Below are 27,920 nucleotides of genomic sequence, written 5' to 3' on the forward strand. Positions count from 1 at the left end.
TACTGCAGTGCACATTTGCCTGCCTCTGTCTTTCCGATCCTGGTGGTCTTCGTTTATAGGCTCAAAGGTGCCCTGCCGCATCATATGGTAGCTCAGTTTTTACCTTGTAAAGCAGCTCCATTCAGTTCTTGTTAGTGCTTTTACCACTTTACATCGCACCAGCAGCTAGTAGGTATGAGTTGTCTAAAACCCATTCAGCATTTATAGTTTGTAGACTTTTTGCTAATGGCCATTTGACTGGTGTGAGCTGAAACCTTTTTGGAGGTTGGAAACGCATGTGGCTAATAATTCCTTATACTGAGCTTTAACCATATCCTTTTTCTTCGTTTCCTTTTTTTGTTAAAGAGTAGGTACAACTTCCCTCCTCTCTTGACTTCTTGAAAAATTTCTCATGTGTTGAATTTTCCTGCCTATTCCCTACCCCAGGGCATTTTTTGAGGGCAGGTGTCATTTAGAGCCCTGCATTCCTTGGGACTATTAAGCAACCATTAGCAGTGGGTTTAAAGCTGCTCTTGTGCGAAACAGCCACAAGGCGGCAGCATTATTACGTTCTCAACTCTTGTTACTTGGGCAAAAGAGTCTTCCTGGAGGTAGGGTTCCGAGGTTGTAAATTAGAGTGGAATGTGCAGGGACAAGCCCCCAGAAGTTTATGTCTCCTTACTTATGTTTGTTTTTTAAATTTAGTTTCTATTTCTTATCGGAGTAAATTTGATTAGAGTGTGTTGATTGTCTGGCTGTACAGAATCTGCTCAATGATTCATACTTATGTCTGTTCACCTTTGGACCCTGTTACCATGTATGTGATTACAGAATGTATATTTTAAAGGTATTGGTGATTATATAATTCATATAATTTATCTGTTCTATGTTTATATACATTTAACATACATTAGTATATGTATATTAACCCCATAGTCCTAATTTAACCATCCTCCCACCTTTCCTTTTGGCTAACCATTAGTTTACTTGATAAGTCTGTGAGTGTCTTTTTCTCTGGAAATATGTTCTTTGGTAGCAATCTTTGGATAACATGTATAAATGATATCATAGGATATTTGTCATACCCTTTTGACTTACTTAACCTTATATGATTATTTGTAGGCTCAACTGTAGTCGTGAAAACGGCATTGTTCCTTTTTTTCCCGAGGCTACTATTCCATTTGGTACGTATACCACTTCATCTTTGTCCATTCATTTGTTTATGGACCTTTTTTTTGCTTCCATGTCTTGGCTATTTCAATATTGTTGCAGTGCATATTTGCCTGCATCTGTCTTTCCGATTTTGGTGGTTTTATATTATAGGCCCAAAAGGTGCCCTGCCGCATCATATGTTAACTCAATTTTTACCTTTTCAAGCAGCTCCATTCAGTTTTCGTTAGTGCTCTTACCACTTTACATCGCACCGGCACCAAGAAGGTACACAGTTCTCTAAAACCCCTTCAGCATTTATAGTTTGTAGACTTTTTGCTGCTGGTCATGACTGGTGTGAGCTGAAACCTTATTGAATTTGAATTTGCATATGGCTAATAATTTCCTTTACTGAGCTTTAGGCATGCCCTTTTTTTCTTTTCCTTTTTTTTTAAAGAGTGAGTACAACCTCCCTCCTCTTATTGACTTCTTGAAAAATTTCTCATGTGTTGAATTTTCTTGCCTATTCCCTACCCCAGGGCATTTTTTGAGGGCCTGTGTCATTTACAGCCCTGCAGTCCTTGTGAGTCTATAAGCAACCATTGGCACTGGGTTTAAAGCTGCTGTTGTGGGAAATAGCCACAAGGCAGCAGCATTATTACGTTCTCAACACTTGTTACTAGGGCAGCAGAGTCTTCCTGGAGGTAGTGTTCCGAGGTTGTAAACTAGAGTGGAATGTGCTGGGACAAGCCCCCAGAAGTTTATATCTCCTTACTTATGTTTGTTTTTTAAATTTATTTTCTACTTCTTATCGGAGTAAATTTGATTAGAGTGTTTTGATTGTCTGGCTGTACAGAATCTGCTCAATGATTCATACATATGTCTGTTCATCTTCGGAACCTGTTACCACGTATGTGATTACAGAATGTATATTTTGAAGGGATTGGTGATTATATAATTCATATCATTTATATGTTATATGTTTATGTACATTTAACTTACATTAGTATATTCATGTTAACCCCATAGTCCTAATTTACCCATCCCCCCACCTTTCATTTTGGCTAACCATTAGTTTATTTGATAAGTCTGTGAGTGTCTTTTTCTGTGGAAATATGTTCATTGGTAGCAATCTTAGGATAACATGTATAAATGATATCATAGGACATTTGTCATACCCTTTTGACTTACTTATCGTTATATGATTATTTCTAGGCTCAACTGTAGTCCTGAAAACGGCATTGTTCATTTTTTTCCCGAGGCTACTATTCCATTCTGTCCATATACCACTTCTTCTTTTTCCCGTCATCTGTTTATGGACCTTTTTTTGCTTCCATGTCTTGGCTCTTTCAATATTGCTGCAGTGCACATTTGCCTGCCTCTGTCTTTCCGATTCTGGTGGTCTTAGGTTATAGGCCCAAAAGGTGCCCTGCCGCATCATATGGTAGCTCAATTTTTACCTTTTCAAGCACAGCTCCATTCAGTTTGCGTTAGTGCTGTTGCCACTTTACATCCCACCAGCAGCCAGAAGGTACACAGTTCTCTAAAACCCCCTCAGCATTTATCGTTTGTAGACTTTTTGCTGATGGTTATGACTGGTGTGAACTGAAACCTTTTTGAATTTGAATTTGCTTGTGGCTTATAATTCCTTATACTGAGCTTTAGGCATGTCCTTTTTTTTCTTTTCCTTTTTTTTTAAAGAGTGAGTACAACTTCCCTCCTCTTATTGACTTCTTGAAAAATTTCTCATATGTTGAATTTTCTTGCCTATTGCCTACGCCAGGGCATGTTTTGAGGGCCTGTGTCATTTAGAGCCCTGCAGTCCTTGTGACTATATAAGCAACCATTGGCACTGGGTTTAAAGCTGCTGTTGTGGGAAACAGCCACAAGGCGGCAGCATTATTACGTTCTCAACTCTTGTTACTAGGGCAACTGAGTCTTCCTGGAGGCAGTTTTCCAAGGTTGTAAATTAGAGTGGAATGTGCTGGGACAAGCCCCAGAAGTTTATGTCTCCTTACTTATGTTTGTTTTTTAAACTTAATTTATACTTCTTGTCGGAGTAAATTTGATTAGAGTGTGTTGATTGTCTGGCTGTACAGAATCTGCTCAATGATTCATACTTATGTCTGTTCACCTTTGGACCCTGTTACCATGTATGTGATTACAGAATGTATATTTTAAAGGTATTGGTGATTATATAATTCATATAATTTATCTGTTCTATGTTTATATACATTTAACATACATTAGTATATGTATATTAACCCCATAGTCCTAATTTACCCATCCTCCCACCTTTCCTTTTGGCTAACCATTAGTTTACTTGATAAGTCTGTGAGTGTCTTTTTCTGTGGAAATATGTTCTTTGGTAGCAATCTTAGGGTAACATGTATAAATGATATCATAGGATATTTGTCATACCCTTTTGACTTACTTAACCTTATATGATTATTTGTAGGCTCAACTGTAGTCGTGAAAACGGCATTGTTCCTTTTTTTCCCGAGGCTACTATTCCATTTGGTACGTATACCACTTCATCTTTGTCCATTCATTTGTTTATGGACCTTTTTTTTGCTTCCATGTCTTGGCTATTTCAATATTGTTGCAGTGCATATTTGCCTGCATCTGTCTTTCCGATTTTGGTGGTTTTATATTATAGGCCCAAAAGGTGCCCTGCCACATCATATGTTAACTCAATTTTTACCTTTTCAAGCAGCTCCATTCAGTTTTCGTTAGTGCTCTTACCACTTTACATCCCACCGGCACCAAGAAGGTACACAGTTCTCTAAAACCCCTTCAGCATTTATAGTTTGTAGACTTTTTGCTGCTGGTCATGACTTGTGTGAGCTGAAACCTTATTGAATTTGAATTTGCATATGGCTAATAATTTCCTTTACTGAGCTTTAGGCATGCCCTTTTTTTCTTTTCCTTTTTTTTAAAGAGTGAGTACAACCTCCCTCCTCTTATTGACTTCTTGAAAAATTTCTCATGTGTTGAATTTTCTTGCCTATTCCCTACCCCAGGGCATTTTTTGAGGGCCTGTGTCATTTACAGCCCTGCAGTCCTTGTGAGTCTATAAGCAACCATTGGCACTGGGTTTAAAGCTGCTGTTGTGGGAAATAGCCACAAGGCAGCAGCATTATTATGTTCTCAACACTTGTTACTAGGGCAGCAGAGTCTTCCTGGAGGTAGTGTTCCGAGGTTGTAAACTAGAGTGGAATGTGCTGGGACAAGCCCCCAGAAGTTTATATCTCCTTACTTATGTTTGTTTTTTAAATTTATTTTCTACTTCTTATCGGAGTAAATTTGATTAGAGTGTTTTGATTGTCTGGCTGTACAGAATCTGCTCAATGATTCATACATATGTCTGTTCATCTTCGGAACCTGTTACCACGTATGTGATTACAGAATGTATATTTTGAAGGGATTGGTGATTATATAATTCATATCATTTATATGTTATATGTTTATGTACATTTAACTTACATTAGTATATTCATGTTAACCCCATAGTCCTAATTTACCCATCCCCCCACCTTTCATTTTGGCTAACCATTAGTTTATTTGATAAGTCTGTGAGTGTCTTTTTCTGTGGAAATATGTTCATTGGTAGCAATCTTAGGATAACATGTATAAATGATATCATAGGACATTTGTCATACCCTTTTGACTTACTTATCGTTATATGATTATTTCTAGGCTCAACTGTAGTCCTGAAAACGGCATTGTTCATTTTTTTCCCGAGGCTACTATTCCATTCTGTCCATATACCACTTCTTCTTTTTCCCGTCATCTGTTTATGGACCTTTTTTTGCTTCCATGTCTTGGCTCTTTCAATATTGCTGCAGTGCACATTTGCCTGCCTCTGTCTTTCCGATTCTGGTGGTCTTAGGTTATAGGCCCAAAAGGTGCCCTGCCGCATCATATGGTAGCTCAATTTTTACCTTTTCAAGCACAGCTCCATTCAGTTTGCGTTAGTGCTGTTGCCACTTTACATCCCACCAGCAGCCAGAAGGTACACAGTTCTCTAAAACCCCCTCAGCATTTATCGTTTGTAGACTTTTTGCTGATGGTTATGACTGGTGTGAACTGAAACCTTTTTGAATTTGAATTTGCTTGTGGCTTATAATTCCTTATACTGAGCTTTAGGCATGTCCTTTTTTTTCTTTTCCTTTTTTTTTAAAGAGTGAGTACAACTTCCCTCCTCTTATTGACTTCTTGAAAAATTTCTCATATGTTGAATTTTCTTGCCTATTGCCTACGCCAGGGCATGTTTTGAGGGCCTGTGTCATTTAGAGCCCTGCAGTCCTTGTGACTATATAAGCAACCATTGGCACTGGGTTTAAAGCTGCTGTTGTGGGAAACAGCCACAAGGCGGCAGCATTATTACGTTCTCAACTCTTGTTACTAGGTCAACTGAGTCTTCCTGGAGGCAGTTTTCCAAGGTTGTAAATTAGAGTGGAATGTGCTGGGACAAGCCCCAGAAGTTTATGTCTCCTTACTTATGTTTGTGTTTTAAACTTAATTTATACTTCTTGTCGGAGTAAATTTGATTAGAGTGTGTTGATTGTCTGGCTGTACAGAATCTGCTCAATGATTCATACTTATGTCTGTTCACCTTCGGACCCTGTTACCATGTATGTGATCACAGAATGTATATTTTAAAGGTATTGGTGATTATATAATTCATATAGTTTATCTGTTATATGTTTATATACATTTAACATACATTAGTATATGTATGTTAACCCCATAGTCCTAATTTACCCATCCTCCCACCTTTCATTTTGGCTAACCATTAGTTTCTTTGGTAAGTCTGTGAGTGTGTTTTTCTGTGGAAATATGTTCATTGGTAGCAATCTTAGGATAACATGTATAAATGATATCATAGGATGTTTGTCATACCCTTTTCACTTACTTAACCTTATATGATTATTTCTAGGCTCAACTGTAGTCCTGAAAACGGCATTGTTCATTTTTTTCGCGAGGCTACTATTACATTTGGTACGTATACCACTTCGTCTTTGTCCATTCATCTGTTTATGGACCTATTTTCTGCTTCCATGTCTTGGCTATTTCAATATTGCTGCAGTGCACATTGGCCTGCCTGTGTTTTTCAGATTCTGGTGGTCTTAGGTTATAGGCCCAAAAGGTGCCATGCCGCATCATATGGTAGCTCAATTTTTACCTTTTCAAGCATCTCCATTCAGTTTGCATTAGTGTTGTTACCACGTTACATCCCAGCAGCAGCTTGAAGGTACACAGTTCTCTAAAACCCCTTCAGCATTTATCGTTTGTAGACTTTTTGCTGATGGTCATGAGTCTTGTGAGCTGAAACCTTTTTGAATTTGAATTTGCATGTGGCTAATAATTCCTTATACTGAGCTTTAGGCATGTCCTTTTTTTGTTTTCCTTTTTTTTAAAGAGTGAGTACAACTTGCCTCCTCTTATTGACTTCTTGAAAAATTTCTCATGTGTTGAATTTTCTTGCCTATTCCCTACCCCAGGGCATTTCTTGAGGGCCTGTGTCATTTACAGCCCTGCAGTCCTTGTGACTATGTAGGCAACCATTGGCACTGGGTTTAAAGCTGCTGCTGTGGGAAACAGCCACATGGCGGCAGCATTATTACGTCCTCAACTCTTGTTAATGGGGCAAAAGACTCTTCCTGGAGGTAGTGTTCCAAGGTTGGAAATTAGAGTGGAATGTGCTGGGACAAGCCCCCAGAAGTTTATCTCTCCTTACTTATGTTTGTTTTTTAAATTTAATTTCTATTTCTTATCGGAGTAAATCTGATTAGAGTGTTTTGATTTTCTGGCTGTACAGAATCTGCTCATTGATTCATATTTATGTTTCTTCATCTTCGGATCCTGTTACCATGTATGTGATTACAGAATATATATTTTAAAGGTATTCGTGATTATATAATTCATATACTTTATATGTTATATGTTTATATACATTTAACATACATTAGTATATGTATGTTAACCCCATAGTCCTAATTTACCCATCCTCCCACCTTTCATTTTGGCTAACCATTAGTTTATTTGATAAGTCTGTGAGTGTCTTTTTCTGTGGAAATATGTTCATTGGTAGCAATTTTACGATAACATATATAAATGATATCATAGGATATTTGTCATACCCTTTTCACTTACTTAACGTTATATGATTATTTCTAGGCTCAACTGTAGTCCTGAAAACGGCATTGTTCATTTTTTTCACGAGCCTACTATTCCATTCTGTCCATATACCACTTCGTCTTTGTCCATACATCTGTTTATGGACCTTTTTTTTTCCTTCCATGTCTTGGCTATTTCAATGTTGCTGCAGTGCACATTTGCCTGCCTCTGTCTTTCCGATTCTGGTGGTCTTAGGTTATAGGCCCAAAAGGTGCCCTGCCGCATCATATGGTAGCTCAATTTTTACCTTTTCAAGCAGCTCCATTCAGTTTGTGTTAGTGCTGTTGCCACTTTACATCCCACCAGCAACTAGAAGGTACACAGTTCTCTAAAACCCCTTCAGCATTTATAGTTTGTAGACTTTTTGCTGATGGTCATGACTCTTGTGAGCTTAAACCTTTTTGAATTTGAATATGTATGTGGCTAATAATTCCTTATACTGAGCTTTAGGCATGTCCTTTTTTTTGTTTTCCTTTTTTTTAAAGAGTGAGTACAACTTCCCTCCTCTTATTGACTTCTTGAAAAATTTCTCATGTGTTGAATTTTCTTGCCTATTCCCTACCCCAGGGCATGTTTTGTGGGCCTGTGTCATTTACAGCCCTGCAGTCCTTGTGACTATATAACCAACCATTGGCACTGGGTTTAAAGCTGCTGTTGTGGGAAAGAGCCACAAGACGGCAGCATTATTACATTCTCAACTCTTGTTATTAGGGCAACAGAGTCTTCCTGGAGGTAGTGTTCCCAGGTTGTAAATTAGAGAGGAATGTCCTGGGACAAGCCCCCAGAAGTTTATGTCTCCTTACTTATGTTTGTTTTTTAAATTTAATTTCTATTTCTTATCGGAGTAAATTTGATTAGAGTGTTTTGATTGTCTGGCTGTACAGAATCTGCTCAATGATTCATACATACGTCTGTTCATCTTCGGATACTGTTACCATGTATGTGATCACAAAATGTATATTTTGAAGGTATTGGTGATGATATAATTCATGTAATTTATATGTTATATGTTTATATACATTTAACATACATTAGTATATGTATGTTAACCCCATAGTCCTAATTTACCCATCCTCCCACCTTTCATTTTGGCTAACCATTAGTTTATTTGATAAGTCTGTGAGTGTCTTTTTCTGTGGAAATATGTTCATTGGTAGCAATCTTAGGATAACATGTATAAATGATATCATAGGCTGTTTGTCATACCCTTTTCACTTACTTAACCTTATATGATTATTTCAAGGCTCAACTGTAGTCCAGAAAACGGCATTGTTCATTTTTTTCCCGAGCTTACTATTCCATTCTGTCCATATACCACTTCTTCTTTTTCCATTCATATGTTTATGGACCTTTTTTTTTGCTTTCATGTCTTGGCTATTTCAATATTACTGCAGTGCACATTTGCCTGCCTCTGTCTTTCCGATCCTGGTGGTCTTCGTTTATAGGCTCAAAGGTGCCCTGCCGCATCATATGGTAGCTCAATTTTTACCTTGTAAAGCAGCTCCATTCAGTTCTTGTTAGTGCTTTTACCACTTTACATCGCACCAGCAGCTAGTAGGTATGAGTTGTCTAAAACCCATTCAGCATTTATAGTTTGTAGACTTTTTGCTAATGGCCATTTGACTGGTGTGAGCTGAAACCTTTTTGGAGGTTGGAAACGCATGTGGCTAATAATTCCTTATACTGAGCTTTAACCATATCCTTTTTCTTCGTTTCCTTTTTTTGTTAAAGAGTAGGTACAACTTCCCTCCTCTTTTGACTTCTTGAAAAATTTCTCATGTGTTGAATTTTCCTGCCTATTCCCTACCCCAGGGCATTTTTTGAGGGCAGGTGTCATTTAGAGCCCTGCATTCCTTGGGACTATTAAGCAACCATTAGCAGTGGGTTTAAAGCTGCTCTTGTGCGAAACAGCCACAAGGCGGCAGCATTATTACGTTCTCAACTCTTGTTACTTGGGTAAAAGAGTCTTCCTGGAGGTAGGGTTCCGAGGTTGTAAATTAGAGTGGAACGTGCAGGGACAAGCCCCCAGAAGTTTATGTCTCCTTACTTATGTTTGTTTTTTAAATTTAGTTTCTATTTCTTATCGGAGTAAATTTGATTAGAGTGTGTTGATTGTCTGGCTGTACAGAATCTGCTCAATGATTCATACTTATGTCTGTTCACCTTTGGACCCTGTTACCATGTATGTGATTACAGAATGTATATTTTAAAGGTATTGGTGATTATATAATTCATATAATTTATCTCTTATATGTTTATATACATTTAACATACATTAGTATATGTATATTAACCCCATAGTCCTAATTTACCCATCCTCCCACCTTTCCTTTTGGCTAACCATTAGTTTACTTGATAAGTCTGTGAGTGTCTTTTTCTGTGGAAATATGTTCATTGGTAGCAATCTTAGGATAACATGTATAAATGATATCATAGGATATTTGTCATACCCTTTTGACTTACTTAACCTTATATGATTATTTGTAGGCTCAACTGTAGTCGTGAAAACGGCATTGTTCCTTTTTTTCCCGAGGCTCCTATTCCATTTGGTACGTATACCACTTCATCTTTGTCCATTCATTTGTTTATGGACCTTTTTTTTGCTTCCATGTCTTGGCTATTTCAATATTGCTGCAGTGCATATTTGCCTGCATCTGTCTTTCCGATTTTGGTGGTTTTATATTATAGGCCCAAAAGGTGCCCTGCCGCATCATATGTTAACTCAATTTTTACCTTTTCAAGCAGCTCCATTCAGTTTTCGTTAGTGCTCTTACCACTTTACATCCCACCGGCACCAAGAAGGTACACAGTTCTCTAAAACCCCTTCAGCATTTATAGTTTGTAGACTTTTTGCTGCTGGTCATGACTGGTGTGAGCTGAAACCTTATTGAATTTGAATTTGCATATGGCTAATAATTTCCTTTACTGAGCTTTAGGCATGCCCTTTTTTTCTTTTCCTTTTTTTTTAAAGAGTGAGTACAACCTCCCTCCTCTTATTGACTTCTTGAAAAATTTCTCATGTGTTGAATTTTCTTGCCTATTCCCTACCCCAGGGCATTTTTTGAGGGCCTGTGTCATTTACAGCCCTGCAGTCCTTGTGAGTCTATAAGCAACCATTGGCACTGGGTTTAAAGCTGCTGTTGTGGGAAATAGCCACAAGGCAGCAGCATTATTATGTTCTCAACACTTGTTACTAGGGCAGCAGAGTCTTCCTGGAGGTAGTGTTCCGAGGTTGTAAACTAGAGTGGAATGTGCTGGGACAAGCCCCCAGAAGTTTATATCTCCTTACTTATGTTTGTTTTTTAAATTTATTTTCTACTTCTTATCGGAGTAAATTTGATTAGAGTGTTTTGATTGTCTGGCTGTACAGAATCTGCTCAATGATTCATACATATGTCTGTTCATCTTCGGAACCTGTTACCACGTATGTGATTACAGAATGTATATTTTGAAGGGATTGGTGATTATATAATTCATATCATTTATATGTTATATGTTTATGTACATTTAACTTACATTAGTATATTCATGTTAACCCCATAGTCCTAATTTACCCATCCCCCCACCTTTCATTTTGGCTAACCATTAGTTTATTTGATAAGTCTGTGAGTGTCTTTTTCTGTGGAAATATGTTCATTGGTAGCAATCTTAGGATAACATGTATAAATGATATCATAGGACATTTGTCATACCCTTTTGACTTACTTATCGTTATATGATTATTTCTAGGCTCAACTGTAGTCCTGAAAACGGCATTGTTCATTTTTTTCCCGAGGCTACTATTCCATTCTGTCCATATACCACTTCTTCTTTTTCCCGTCATCTGTTTATGGACCTTTTTTTGCTTCCATGTCTTGGCTCTTTCAATATTGCTGCAGTGCACATTTGCCTGCCTCTGTCTTTCCGATTCTGGTGGTCTTAGGTTATAGGCCCAAAAGGTGCCCTGCCGCATCATATGGTAGCTCAATTTTTACCTTTTCAAGCACAGCTCCATTCAGTTTGCGTTAGTGCTCTTGCCACTTTACATCCCACCAGCAGCCAGAAGGTACACAGTTCTCTAAAACCCCCTCAGCATTTATCGTTTGTAGACTTTTTGCTGATGGTTATGACTGGTGTGAACTGAAACCTTTTTGAATTTGAATTTGCTTGTGGCTTATAATTCCTTATACTGAGCTTTAGGCATGTCCTTTTTTTTCTTTTCCTTTTTTTTTAAAGAGTGAGTACAACTTCCCTCCTCTTATTGACTTCTTGAAAAATTTCTCATATGTTGAATTTTCTTGCCTATTGCCTACGCCAGGGCATGTTTTGAGGGCCTGTGTCATTTAGAGCCCTGCAGTCCTTGTGACTATATAAGCAACCATTGGCACTGGGTTTAAAGCTGCTGTTGTGGGAAACAGCCACAAGGCGGCAGCATTATTACGTTCTCAACTCTTGTTACTAGGGCAACTGAGTCTTCCTGGAGGCAGTTTTCCGAGGTTGAAAATTAGAGTGGAATGTGCTGGGACAAGCCCCAGAAGTTTATGTCTCCTTACTTATGTTTGTTTTTTAAACTTAATTTATATTTCTTGTCGGAGTAAATTTGATTAGAGTGTTTTGATTGTCTGGCTGTACAGAATCTGCTCAATGATTCATGCATATGTCTGTTCATCTTCGGATCCTGTTACCATGTATATGATCACAAAATATATATTTTCAAGGTAATGGTGATTATATAATTCATATAGTTTATCTGTTATATGTTTATATACATTTAACATACATTAGTATATGTATGTTAACCCCATAGTCCTAATTTACCCATCCTCCCACCTTTCATTTTGGCTAACCATTAGTTTCTTTGGTAAGTCTGTGAGTGTGTTTTTCTGTGGAAATATGTTCATTGGTAGCAATCTTAGGATAACATGTATAAATGATATCATAGGATGTTTGTCATACCCTTTTCACTTACTTAACCTTATATGATTATTTCTAGGCTCAACTGTAGTCCTGAAAACGGCATTGTTCATTTTTTTCGCGAGGCTACTATTACATTTGGTACGTATACCACTTCGTCTTTGTCCATTCATCTGTTTATGGACCTATTTTCTGCTTCCATGTCTTGGCTATTTCAATATTGCTGCAGTGCACATTGGCCTGCCTGTGTTTTTCAGATTCTGGTGGTCTTAGGTTATAGGCCCAAAAGGTGCCATGCCGCATCATATGGTAGCTCAATTTTTACCTTTTCAAGCATCTCCATTCAGTTTGCATTAGTGTTGTTACCACGTTACATCCCAGCAGCAGCTTGAAGGTACACAGTTCTCTAAAACCCCTTCAGCATTTATCGTTTGTAGACTTTTTGCTGATGGTTATGACTGGTGTGAGCTGAAACCTTTTTGAATTTGAATTTGCATGTGGCTAATAATTCCTTATACTGAGCTTTAGGCATGTCCTTTTTTTGTTTTCCTTTTTTTTAAAGAGTGAGTACAACTTCCCTCCTCTTATTGACTTCTTGAAAAATTTCTCATGTGTTGAATTTTCTTGCCTATTCCCTACCCCAGGGCATTTCTTGAGGGCCTGTGTCATTTACAGCCCTGCAGTCCTTGTGACTATGTAGGCAACCATTGGCACTGGGTTTAAAGCTGCTGCTGTGGGAAACAGCCACATGGCGGCAGCATTATTACGTCCTCAACTCTTGTTAATGGGGCAAAAGACTCTTCCTGGAGGTAGTGTTCCAAGGTTGGAAATTAGAGTGGAATGTGCTGGGACAAGCCCCCAGAAGTTTATCTCTCCTTACTTATGTTTGTTTTTTAAATTTAATTTCTATTTCTTATCGGAGTAAATCTGATTAGAGTGTTTTGATTGTCTGGCTGTACAGAATCTGCTCATTGATTCATATTTATGTTTCTTCATCTTCGGATCCTGTTACCATGTATGTGATTACAGAATATATATTGTAAAGGTATTCGTGATTATATAATTCATATACTTTATATGTTATATGTTTATATACATTTAACATACATTAGTATATGTATGTTAACCCCATAGTCCTAATTTACCCATCCTCCCACCTTTCATTTTGGCTAACCATTAGTTTATTTGATAAGTCTGTGAGTGTCTTTTTCTGTGGAAATATGTTCATTGGTAGCAATCTTAGGATAACATGTATAAATGATATCATAGGCTGTTTGTCATACCCTTTTCACTTACTTAACCTTATATGATTATTTCAAGGCTCAACTGTAGTCCAGAAAACGGCATTGTTCATTTTTTTCCCGAGCTTACTATTCCATTCTGTCCATATACCACTTCTTCTTTTTCCATTCATATGTTTATGAACCTTTTTTTTTGCTTTCATGTCTTGGCTATTTCAATATTACTGCAGTGCACATTTGCCTGCCTCTGTCTTTCCGATCCTGGTGGTCTTCGTTTATAGGCTCAAAGGTGCCCTGCCGCATCATATGGTAGCTCAGTTTTTACCTTGTAAAGCAGCTCCATTCAGTTCTTGTTAGTGCTTTTACCACTTTACATCGCACCAGCAGCTAGTAGGTATGAGTTGTCTAAAACCCATTCAGCATTTATAGTTTGTAGACTTTTTGCTAATGGCCATTTGACTGGTGTGAGCTGAAACCTTTTTGGAGGTTGGAAACGCATGTGGCTAATAATTCCTTATACTGAGCTTTAACCATATCCTTTTTCTTCGTTTCCTTTTTTTGTTAAAGAGTAGGTACAACTTCCCTCCTCTCTTGACTTCTTGAAAAATTTCTCATGTGTTGAATTTTCCTGCCTATTCCCTACCCCAGGGCATTTTTTGAGGGCAGGTGTCATTTAGAGCCCTGCATTCCTTGGGACTATTAAGCAACCATTAGCAGTGGGTTTAAAGCTGCTCTTGTGCGAAACAGCCACAAGGCGGCAGCATTATTACGTTCTCAACTCTTGTTACTTGGGCAAAAGAGTCTTCCTGGAGGTAGGGTTCCGAGGTTGTAAATTAGAGTGGAATGTGCAGGGACAAGCCCCCAGAAGTTTATGTCTCCTTACTTATGTTTGTTTTTTAAATTTAGTTTCTATTTCTTATCGGAGTAAATTTGATTAGAGTGTGTTGATTGTCTGGCTGTACAGAATCTGCTCAATGATTCATACTTATGTCTGTTCACCTTTGGACCCTGTTACCATGTATGTGATTACAGAATGTATATTTTAAAGGTATTGGTGATTATATAATTCATATAATTTATCTGTTCTATGTTTATATACATTTAACATACATTAGTATATGTATATTAACCCCATAGTCCTAATTTAACCATCCTCCCACCTTTCCTTTTGGCTAACCATTAGTTTACTTGATAAGTCTGTGAGTGTCTTTTTCTCTGGAAATATGTTCTTTGGTAGCAATCTTTGGATAACATGTATAAATGATATCATAGGATATTTGTCATACCCTTTTGACTTACTTAACCTTATATGATTATTTGTAGGCTCAACTGTAGTCGTGAAAACGGCATTGTTCCTTTTTTTCCCGAGGCTACTATTCCATTTGGTACGTATACCACTTCATCTTTGTCCATTCATTTGTTTATGGACCTTTTTTTTGCTTCCATGTCTTGGCTATTTCAATATTGTTGCAGTGCATATTTGCCTGCATCTGTCTTTCCGATTTTGGTGGTTTTATATTATAGGCCCAAAAGGTGCCCTGCCGCATCATATGTTAACTCAATTTTTACCTTTTCAAGCAGCTCCATTCAGTTTTCGTTAGTGCTCTTACCACTTTACATCGCACCGGCACCAAGAAGGTACACAGTTCTCTAAAACCCCTTCAGCATTTATAGTTTGTAGACTTTTTGCTGCTGGTCATGACTGGTGTGAGCTGAAACCTTATTGAATTTGAATTTGCATATGGCTAATAATTTCCTTTACTGAGCTTTAGGCATGCCCTTTTTTTCTTTTCCTTTTTTTTTAAAGAGTGAGTACAACCTCCCTCCTCTTATTGACTTCTTGAAAAATTTCTCATGTGTTGAATTTTCTTGCCTATTCCCTACCCCAGGGCATTTTTTGAGGGCCTGTGTCATTTACAGCCCTGCAGTCCTTGTGAGTCTATAAGCAACCATTGGCACTGGGTTTAAAGCTGCTGTTGTGGGAAATAGCCACAAGGCAGCAGCATTATTACGTTCTCAACACTTGTTACTAGGGCAGCAGAGTCTTCCTGGAGGTAGTGTTCCGAGGTTGTAAACTAGAGTGGAATGTGCTGGGACAAGCCCCCAGAAGTTTATATCTCCTTACTTATGTTTGTTTTTTAAATTTATTTTCTACTTCTTATCGGAGTAAATTTGATTAGAGTGTTTTGATTGTCTGGCTGTACAGAATCTGCTCAATGATTCATACATATGTCTGTTCATCTTCGGAACCTGTTACCACGTATGTGATTACAGAATGTATATTTTGAAGGGATTGGTGATTATATAATTCATATCATTTATATGTTATATGTTTATGTACATTTAACTTACATTAGTATATTCATGTTAACCCCATAGTCCTAATTTACCCATCCCCCCACCTTTCATTTTGGCTAACCATTAGTTTATTTGATAAGTCTGTGAGTGTCTTTTTCTGTGGAAATATGTTCATTGGTAGCAATCTTAGGATAACATGTATAAATGATATCATAGGACATTTGTCATACCCTTTTGACTTACTTATCGTTATATGATTATTTCTAGGCTCAACTGTAGTCCTGAAAACGGCATTGTTCATTTTTTTCCCGAGGCTACTATTCCATTCTGTCCATATACCACTTCTTCTTTTTCCCGTCATCTGTTTATGGACCTTTTTTTGCTTCCATGTCTTGGCTCTTTCAATATTGCTGCAGTGCACATTTGCCTGCCTCTGTCTTTCCGATTCTGGTGGTCTTAGGTTATAGGCCCAAAAGGTGCCCTGCCGCATCATATGGTAGCTCAATTTTTACCTTTTCAAGCACAGCTCCATTCAGTTTGCGTTAGTGCTGTTGCCACTTTACATCCCACCAGCAGCCAGAAGGTACACAGTTCTCTAAAACCCCCTCAGCATTTATCGTTTGTAGACTTTTTGCTGATGGTTATGACTGGTGTGAACTGAAACCTTTTTGAATTTGAATTTGCTTGTGGCTTATAATTCCTTATACTGAGCTTTAGGCATGTCCTTTTTTTTCTTTTCCTTTTTTTTTAAAGAGTGAGTACAACTTCCCTCCTCTTATTGACTTCTTGAAAAATTTCTCATATGTTGAATTTTCTTGCCTATTGCCTACGCCAGGGCATGTTTTGAGGGCCTGTGTCATTTAGAGCCCTGCAGTCCTTGTGACTATATAAGCAACCATTGGCACTGGGTTTAAAGCTGCTGTTGTGGGAAACAGCCACAAGGCGGCAGCATTATTACGTTCTCAACTCTTGTTACTAGGGCAACTGAGTCTTCCTGGAGGCAGTTTTCCAAGGTTGTAAATTAGAGTGGAATGTGCTGGGACAAGCCCCAGAAGTTTATGTCTCCTTACTTATGTTTGTTTTTTAAACTTAATTTATACTTCTTGTCGGAGTAAATTTGATTAGAGTGTGTTGATTGTCTGGCTGTACAGAATCTGCTCAATGATTCATACTTATGTCTGTTCACCTTTGGACCCTGTTACCATGTATGTGATTACAGAATGTATATTTTAAAGGTATTGGTGATTATATAATTCATATACTTTATCTGTTATATGTTTATATACATTTAACATACATTAGTATATGTATATTAACCCCATAGTCCTAATTTACCCATCCTCCCACCTTTCCTTTTGGCTAACCATTAGTTTACTTGATAAGTCTGTGAGTGTCTTTTTCTGTGGAAATATGTTCTTTGGTAGCAATCTTAGGGTAACATGTATAAATGATATCATAGGATATTTGTCATACCCTTTTGACTTACTTAACCTTATATGATTATTTGTAGGCTCAACTGTAGTCGTGAAAACGGCATTGTTCCTTTTTTTCCCGAGGCTACTATTCCATTTGGTACGTATACCACTTCATCTTTGTCCATTCATTTGTTTATGGACCTTTTTTTTGCTTCCATGTCTTGGCTATTTCAATATTGTTGCAGTGCATATTTGCCTGCATCTGTCTTTCCGATTTTGGTGGTTTTATAATATAGGCCCAAAAGGTGCCCTGCCACATCATATGTTAACTCAATTTTTACCTTTTCAAGCAGCTCCATTCAGTTTTCGTTAGTGCTCTTACCACTTTACATCCCACCGGCACCAAGAAGGTACACAGTTCTCTAAAACCCCTTCAGCATTTATAGTTTGTAGACTTTTTGCTGCTGGTCATGACTGGTGTGAGCTGAAACCTTATTGAATTTGAATTTGCATATGGCTAATAATTTCCTTTACTGAGCTTTAGGCATGCCCTTTTTTTCTTTTCCTTTTTTTTAAAGAGTGAGTACAACCTCCCTCCTCTTATTGACTTCTTGAAAAATTTCTCATGTGTTGAATTTTCTTGCCTATTCCCTACCCCAGGGCATTTTTTGAGGGCCTGTGTCATTTACAGCCCTGCAGTCCTTGTGAGTCTATAAGCAACCATTGGCACTGGGTTTAAAGCTGCTGTTGTGGGAAATAGCCACAAGGCAGCAGCATTATTATGTTCTCAACACTTGTTACTAGGGCAGCAGAGTCTTCCTGGAGGTAGTGTTCCGAGGTTGTAAACTAGAGTGGAATGTGCTGGGACAAGCCCCCAGAAGTTTATATCTCCTTACTTATGTTTGTTTTTTAAATTTATTTTCTACTTCTTATCGGAGTAAATTTGATTAGAGTGTTTTGATTGTCTGGCTGTACAGAATCTGCTCAATGATTCATACATATGTCTGTTCATCTTCGGAACCTGTTACCACGTATGTGATTACAGAATGTATATTTTGAAGGGATTGGTGATTATATAATTCATATCATTTATATGTTATATGTTTATGTACATTTAACTTACATTAGTATATTCATGTTAACCCCATAGTCCTAATTTACCCATCCCCCCACCTTTCATTTTGGCTAACCATTAGTTTATTTGATAAGTCTGTGAGTGTCTTTTTCTGTGGAAATATGTTCATTGGTAGCAATCTTAGGATAACATGTATAAATGATATCATAGGACATTTGTCATACCCTTTTGACTTACTTATCGTTATATGATTATTTCTAGGCTCAACTGTAGTCCTGAAAACGGCATTGTTCATTTTTTTCCCGAGGCTACTATTCCATTCTGTCCATATACCACTTCTTCTTTTTCCCGTCATCTGTTTATGGACCTTTTTTTGCTTCCATGTCTTGGCTCTTTCAATATTGCTGCAGTGCACATTTGCCTGCCTCTGTCTTTCCGATTCTGGTGGTCTTAGGTTATAGGCCCAAAAGGTGCCCTGCCGCATCATATGGTAGCTCAATTTTTACCTTTTCAAGCACAGCTCCATTCAGTTTGCGTTAGTGCTGTTGCCACTTTACATCCCACCAGCAGCCAGAAGGTACACAGTTCTCTAAAACCCCCTCAGCATTTATCGTTTGTAGACTTTTTGCTGATGGTTATGACTGGTGTGAACTGAAACCTTTTTGAATTTGAATTTGCTTGTGGCTTATAATTCCTTATACTGAGCTTTAGGCATGTCCTTTTTTTTCTTTTCCTTTTTTTTTAAAGAGTGAGTACAACTTCCCTCCTCTTATTGACTTCTTGAAAAATTTCTCATATGTTGAATTTTCTTGCCTATTGCCTACGCCAGGGCATGTTTTGAGGGCCTGTGTCATTTAGAGCCCTGCAGTCCTTGTGACTATATAAGCAACCATTGGCACTGGGTTTAAAGCTGCTGTTGTGGGAAACAGCCACAAGGCGGCAGCATTATTACGTTCTCAACTCTTGTTACTAGGGCAACTGAGTCTTCCTGGAGGCAGTTTTCCGAGGTTGAAAATTAGAGTGGAATGTGCTGGGACAAGCCCCAGAAGTTTATGTCTCCTTACTTATGTTTGTTTTTTAAACTTAATTTATATTTCTTGTCGGAGTAAATTTGATTAGAGTGTTTTGATTGTCTGGCTGTACAGAATCTGCTCAATGATTCATGCATATGTCTGTTCATCTTCGGATCCTGTTACCATGTATATGATCACAAAATATATATTTTCAAGGTAATGGTGATTATATAATTCATATAGTTTATCTGTTATATGTTTATATACATTTAACATACATTAGTATATGTATGTTAACCCCATAGTCCTAATTTACCCATCCTCCCACCTTTCATTTTGGCTAACCATTAGTTTCTTTGGTAAGTCTGTGAGTGTGTTTTTCTGTGGAAATATGTTCATTGGTAGCAATCTTAGGATAACATGTATAAATGATATCATAGGATGTTTGTCATACCCTTTTCACTTACTTAACCTTATATGATTATTTCTAGGCTCAACTGTAGTCCTGAAAACGGCATTGTTCATTTTTTTCGCGAGGCTACTATTACATTTGGTACGTATACCACTTCGTCTTTGTCCATTCATCTGTTTATGGACCTATTTTCTGCTTCCATGTCTTGGCTATTTCAATATTGCTGCAGTGCACATTGACCTGCCTGTGTTTTTCAGATTCTGGTGGTCTTAGGTTATAGGCCCAAAAGGTGCCATGCCGCATCATATGGTAGCTCAATTTTTACCTTTTCAAGCATCTCCATTCAGTTTGCATTAGTGTTGTTACCACGTTACATCCCAGCAGCAGCTTGAAGGTACACAGTTCTCTAAAACCCCTTCAGCATTTATCGTTTGTAGACTTTTTGCTGATGGTTATGACTGGTGTGAGCTGAAACCTTTTTGAATTTGAATTTGCATGTGGCTAATAATTCCTTATACTGAGCTTTAGGCATGTCCTTTTTTTGTTTTCCTTTTTTTTAAAGAGTGAGTACAACTTCCCTCCTCTTATTGACTTCTTGAAAAATTTCTCATGTGTTGAATTTTCTTGCCTATTCCCTACCCCAGGGCATTTCTTGAGGGCCTGTGTCATTTACAGCCCTGCAGTCCTTGTGACTATGTAGGCAACCATTGGCACTGGGTTTAAAGCTGCTGCTGTGGGAAACAGCCACATGGCGGCAGCATTATTACGTCCTCAACTCTTGTTAATGGGGCAAAAGACTCTTCCTGGAGGTAGTGTTCCAAGGTTGGAAATTAGAGTGGAATGTGCTGGGACAAGCCCCCAGAAGTTTATCTCTCCTTACTTATGTTTGTTTTTTAAATTTAATTTCTATTTCTTATCGGAGTAAATCTGATTAGAGTGTTTTGATTTTCTGGCTGTACAGAATCTGCTCATTGATTCATATTTATGTTTCTTCATCTTCGGATCCTGTTACCATGTATGTGATTACAGAATATATATTGTAAAGGTATTCGTGATTATATAATTCATATACTTTATATGTTATATGTTTATATACATTTAACATACATTAGTATATGTATGTTAACCCCATAGTCCTAATTTACCCATCCTCCCACCTTTCATTTTGGCTAACCATTAGTTTATTTGATAAGTCTGTGAGTGTCTTTTTCTGTGGAAATATGTTCATTGGTAGCAATTTTACGATAACATATATAAATGATATCATAGGATATTTGTCATACCCTTTTCACTTACTTAACGTTATATGATTATTTCTAGGCTCAACTGTAGTCCTGAAAACGGCATTGTTCATTTTTTTCACGAGCCTGCTATTCCATTCTGTCCATATACCACTTCGTCTTTGTCCATACATCTGTTTATGGACCTTTTTTTTTCCTTCCATGTCTTGGCTATTTCAATGTTGCTGCAGTGCACATTTGCCTGCCTCTGTCTTTCCGATTCTGGTGGTCTTAGGTTATAGGCCCAAAAGGTGCCCTGCCGCATCATATGGTAGCTCAATTTTTACCTTTTCAAGCAGCTCCATTCAGTTTGCGTTAGTGCTGTTGCCACTTTACATCCCACCAGCAACTAGAAGGTACACAGTTCTCTAAAACCCCTTCAGCATTTATAGTTTGTAGACTTTTTGCTGATGGTCATGACTCTTGTGAGCTTAAACCTTTTTGAATTTGAATATGTATGTGGCTAATAATTCCTTATACTGAGCTTTAGGCATGTCCTTTTTTTTGTTTTCCTTTTTTTTAAAGAGTGAGTACAACTTCCCTCCTCTTATTGACTTCTTGAAAAATTTCTCATGTGTTGAATTTTCTTGCCTATTCCCTACCCCAGGGCATGTTTTGTGGGCCTGTGTCATTTACAGCCCTGCAGTCCTTGTGACTATATAACCAACCATTGGCACTGGGTTTAAAGCTGCTGTTGTGGGAAAGAGCCACAAGACGGCAGCATTATTACATTCTCAACTCTTGTTATTAGGGCAACGGAGTCTTCCTGGAGGTAGTGTTCCCAGGTTGTAAATTAGAGAGGAATGTCCTGGGACAAGCCCCCAGAAGTTTATGTCTCCTTACTTATGTTTGTTTTTTAAATTTAATTTCTATTTCTTATCGGAGTAAATTTGATTAGAGTGTTTTGATTGTCTGGCTGTACAGAATCTGCTCAATGATTCATACATACGTCTGTTCATCTTCGGATACTGTTACCATGTATGTGATCACAAAATGTATATTTTGAAGGTATTGGTGATGATATAATTCATGTAATTTATATGTTATATGTTTATATACATTTAACATACATTAGTATATGTATGTTAACCCCATAGTCCTAATTTACCCATCCTCCCACCTTTCATTTTGGCTAACCATTAGTTTATTTGATAAGTCTGTGAGTGTCTTTTTCTGTGGAAATATGTTCATTGGTAGCAATCTTAGGATAACATGTATAAATGATATCATAGGCTGTTTGTCATACCCTTTTCACTTACTTAACCTTATATGATTATTTCAAGGCTCAACTGTAGTCCAGAAAACGGCATTGTTCATTTTTTTCCCGAGCTTACTATTCCATTCAGTCCATATACCACTTCTTCCTTTTCCATTCATATGTTTATGGACCTTTTTTTTTGCTTTCATGTCTTGGCTATTTCAATATTACTGCAGTGCACATTTGCCTGCCTCTGTCTTTCCGATCCTGGTGGTCTTCGTTTATAGGCTCAAAGGTGCCCTGCCGCATCATATGGTAGCTCAATTTTTACCTTGTAAAGCAGCTCCATTCAGTTCTTGTTAGTGCTTTTACCACTTTACATCCCACCAGCAGCTAGTAGGTATGAGTTGTCTAAAACCCATTCAGCATTTATAGTTTGTAGACTTTTTGCTAATGGCCATTTGACTGGTGTGAGCTGAAACCTTTTTGGAGGTTGGAAACGCATGTGGCTAATAATTCCTTATACTGAGCTTTAACCATATCCTTTTTCTTCGTTTCCTTTTTTTGTTAAAGAGTAGGTACAACTTCCCTCCTCTCTTGACTTCTTGAAATATTTCTCATGTGTTGAATTTTCCTGCCTATTCCCTACCCCAGGGCATTTTTTGAGGGCAGGTGTCATTTAGAGCCCTGCATTCCTTGGGACTATTAAGCAACCATTAGCAGTGGGTTTAAAGCTGCTCTTGTGCGAAACAGCCACAAGGCGGCAGCATTATTACGTTCTCAACTCTTGTTACTTGGGCAAAAGAGTCTTCCTGGAGGTAGGGTTCCGAGGTTGTAAATTAGAGTGGAATGTGCAGGGACAAGCCCCCAGAAGTTTATGTCTCCTTACTTATGTTTGTTTTTTAAATTTAGTTTCTATTTCTTATCGGAGTAAATTTGATTAGAGTGTGTTGATTGTCTGGCTGTACAGAATCTGCTCAATGATTCATACTTATGTCTGTTCACCTTTGGACCCTGTTACCATGTATGTGATTACAGAATGTATATTTTAAAGGTATTGGTGATTATATAATTCATATAATTTATCTGTTCTATGTTTATATACATTTAACATACATTAGTATATGTATATTAACCCCATAGTCCTAATTTAACCATCCTCCCACCTTTCCTTTTGGCTAACCATTAGTTTACTTGATAAGTCTGTGAGTGTCTTTTTCTCTGGAAATATGTTCTTTGGTAGCAATCTTTGGATAACATGTATAAATGATATCATAGGATATTTGTCATACCCTTTTGACTTACTTAACCTTATATGATTATTTGTAGGCTCAACTGTAGTCGTGAAAACGGCATTGTTCCTTTTTTTCCCGAGGCTACTATTCCATTTGGTACGTATACCACTTCATCTTTGTCCATTCATTTGTTTATGGACCTTTTTTTTGCTTCCATGTCTTGGCTATTTCAATATTGTTGCAGTGCATATTTGCCTGCATCTGTCTTTCCGATTTTGGTGGTTTTATATTATAGGCCCAAAAGGTGCCCTGCCGCATCATATGTTAACTCAATTTTTACCTTTTCAAGCAGCTCCATTCAGTTTTCGTTAGTGCTCTTACCACTTTACATCGCACCGGCACCAAGAAGGTACACAGTTCTCTAAAACCCCTTCAGCATTTATAGTTTGTAGACTTTTTGCTGCTGGTCATGACTGGTGTGAGCTGAAACCTTATTGAATTTGAATTTGCATATGGCTAATAATTTCCTTTACTGAGCTTTAGGCATGCCCTTTTTTTCTTTTCCTTTTTTTTTAAAGAGTGAGTACAACCTCCCTCCTCTTATTGACTTCTTGAAAAATTTCTCATGTGTTGAATTTTCTTGCCTATTCCCTACCCCAGGGCATTTTTTGAGGGCCTGTGTCATTTACAGCCCTGCAGTCCTTGTGAGTCTATAAGCAACCATTGGCACTGGGTTTAAAGCTGCTGTTGTGGGAAATAGCCACAAGGCAGCAGCATTATTATGTTCTCAACACTTGTTACTAGGGCAGCAGAGTCTTCCTGGAGGTAGTGTTCCGAGGTTGTAAACTAGAGTGGAATGTGCTGGGACAAGCCCCCAGAAGTTTATATCTCCTTACTTATGTTTGTTTTTTAAATTTATTTTCTACTTCTTATCGGAGTAAATTTGATTAGAGTGTTTTGATTGTCTGGCTGTACAGAATCTGCTCAATGATTCATACATATGTCTGTTCATCTTCGGAACCTGTTACCACGTATGTGATTACAGAATGTATATTTTGAAGGGATTGGTGATTATATAATTCATATCATTTATATGTTATATGTTTATGTACATTTAACTTACATTAGTATATTCATGTTAACCCCATAGTCCTAATTTACCCATCCCCCCACCTTTCATTTTGGCTAACCATTAGTTTATTTGATAAGTCTGTGAGTGTCTTTTTCTGTGGAAATATGTTCATTGGTAGCAATCTTAGGATAACATGTATAAATGATATCATAGGACATTTGTCATACCCTTTTGACTTACTTATCGTTATATGATTATTTCTAGGCTCAACTGTAGTCCTGAAAACGGCATTGTTCATTTTTTTCCCGAGGCTACTATTCCATTCTGTCCATATACCACTTCTTCTTTTTCCCGTCATCTGTTTATGGACCTTTTTTTGCTTCCATGTCTTGGCTCTTTCAATATTGCTGCAGTGCACATTTGCCTGCCTCTGTCTTTCCGATTCTGGTGGTCTTAGGTTATAGGCCCAAAAGGTGCCCTGCCGCATCATATGGTAGCTCAATTTTTACCTTTTCAAGCACAGCTCCATTCAGTTTGCGTTAGTGCTGTTGCCACTTTACATCCCACCAGCAGCCAGAAGGTACACAGTTCTCTAAAACCCCCTCAGCATTTATCGTTTGTAGACTTTTTGCTGATGGTTATGACTGGTGTGAACTGAAACCTTTTTGAATTTGAATTTGCTTGTGGCTTATAATTCCTTATACTGAGCTTTAGGCATGTCCTTTTTTTTCTTTTCCTTTTTTTTTAAAGAGTGAGTACAACTTCCCTCCTCTTATTGACTTCTTGAAAAATTTCTCATATGTTGAATTTTCTTGCCTATTGCCTACGCCAGGGCATGTTTTGAGGGCCTGTGTCATTTAGAGCCCTGCAGTCCTTGTGACTATATAAGCAACCATTGGCACTGGGTTTAAAGCTGCTGTTGTGGGAAACAGCCACAAGGCGGCAGCATTATTACGTTCTCAACTCTTGTTACTAGGGCAACTGAGTCTTCCTGGAGGCAGTTTTCCGAGGTTGAAAATTAGAGTGGAATGTGCTGGGACAAGCCCCAGAAGTTTATGTCTCCTTGCTTATGTTTGTTTTTTAAACTTAATTTATATTTCTTGTCGGAGTAAATTTGATTAGAGTGTTTTGATTGTCTGGCTGTACAGAATCTGCTCAATGATTCATGCATATGTCTGTTCATCTTCGGATCCTGTTACCATGTATATGATCACAAAATATATATTTTCAAGGTAATGGTGATTATATAATTCATATAGTTTATCTGTTATATGTTTATATACATTTAACATAGATTAGTATATGTATGTTAACCCCATAGTCCTAATTTACCCATCCTCCCACCTTTCATTTTGGCTAACCATTAGTTTCTTTGGTAAGTCTGTGAGTGTGTTTTTCTGTGGAAATATGTTCATTGGTAGCAATCTTAGGATAACATGTATAAATGATATCATAGGATGTTTGTCATACCCTTTTCACTTACTTAACCGTATATGATTATTTCTAGGCTCAACTGTAGTCCTGAAAACGGCATTGTTCATTTTTTTCGCGAGGCTACTATTACATTTGGTACGTATACCACTTCGTCTTTGTCCATTCATCTGTTTATGGACCTATTTTCTGCTTCCATTTCTTGGCTATTTCAATATTGCTGCAGTGCACATTGACCTGCCTGTGTTTTTCAGATTCTGGTGGTCTTAGGTTATAGGCCCAAAAGGTGCCATGCCGCATCATATGGTAGCTCAATTTTTACCTTTTCAAGCATCTCCATTCAGTTTGCATTAGTGTTGTTACCACGTTACATCCCAGCAGCAGCTTGAAGGTACACAGTTCTCTAAAACCCCTTCAGCATTTATCGTTTGTAGACTTTTTGCTGATGGTTATGACTGGTGTGAGCTGAAACCTTTTTGAATTTGAATTTGCATGTGGCTAATAATTCCTTATACTGAGCTTTAGGCATGTCCTTTTTTTGTTTTCCTTTTTTTTAAAGAGTGAGTACAACTTCCCTCCTCTTATTGACTTCTTGAAAAATTTCTCATGTGTTGAATTTTCTTGCCTATTCCCTACCCCAGGGCATTTCTTGAGGGCCTGTGTCATTTACAGCCCTGCAGTCCTTGTGACTATGTAGGCAACCATTGGCACTGGGTTTAAAGCTGCTGCTGTGGGAAACAGCCACATGGCGGCAGCATTATTACGTCCTCAACTCTTGTTAATGGGGCAAAAGACTCTTCCTGGAGGTAGTGTTCCAAGGTTGGAAATTAGAGTGGAATGTGCTGGGACAAGCCCCCAGAAGTTTATCTCTCCTTACTTATGTTTGTTTTTTAAATTTAATTTCTATTTCTTATCGGAGTAAATCTGATTAGAGTGTTTTGATTTTCTGGCTGTACAGAATCTGCTCATTGATTCATATTTATGTTTCTTCATCTTCGGATCCTGTTACCATGTATGTGATTACAGAATATATATTGTAAAGGTATTCGTGATTATATAATTCATATACTTTATATGTTATATGTTTATATACATTTAACATACATTAGTATATGTATGTTAACCCCATAGTCCTAATTTACCCATCCTCCCACCTTTCATTTTGGCTAACCATTAGTTTATTTGATAAGTCTGTGAGTGTCTTTTTCTGTGGAAATATGTTCATTGGTAGCAATTTTACGATAACATATATAAATGATATCATAGGATATTTGTCATACCCTTTTCACTTACTTAACGTTATATGATTATTTCTAGGCTCAACTGTAGTCCTGAAAACGGCATTGTTCATTTTTTTCACGAGCCTGCTATTCCATTCTGTCCATATACCACTTCGTCTTTGTCCATACATCTGTTTATGGACCTTTTTTTTTCCTTCCATGTCTTGGCTATTTCAATGTTGCTGCAGTGCACATTTGCCTGCCTCTGTCTTTCCGATTCTGGTGGTCTTAGGTTATAGGCCCAAAAGGTGCCCTGCCGCATCATATGGTAGCTCAATTTTTACCTTTTCAAGCAGCTCCATTCAGTTTGCGTTAGTGCTGTTGCCACTTTACATCCCACCAGCAACTAGAAGGTACACAGTTCTCTAAAACCCCTTCAGCATTTATAGTTTGTAGACTTTTTGCTGATGGTCATGACTCTTGTGAGCTTAAACCTTTTTGAATTTGAATATGTATGTGGCTAATAATTCCTTATACTGAGCTTTAGGCATGTCCTTTTTTTTGTTTTCCTTTTTTTTAAAGAGTGAGTACAACTTCCCTCCTCTTATTGACTTCTTGAAAAATTACTCATGTGTTGAATTTTCTTGCCTATTCCCTACCCCAGGGCATGTTTTGTGGGCCTGTGTCATTTACAGCCCTGCAGTCCTTGTGACTATATAACCAACCATTGGCACTGGGTTTAAAGCTGCTGTTGTGGGAAAGAGCCACAAGACGGCAGCATTATTACATTCTCAACTCTTGTTATTAGGGCAACAGAGTCTTCCTG

The sequence above is a fragment of the Balaenoptera physalus genome (assembly GCF_965194825.1).
Source record: "Balaenoptera physalus genome assembly, chromosome: 1".
Classification (NCBI taxonomy): domain Eukaryota; kingdom Metazoa; phylum Chordata; class Mammalia; order Artiodactyla; family Balaenopteridae; genus Balaenoptera; species Balaenoptera physalus.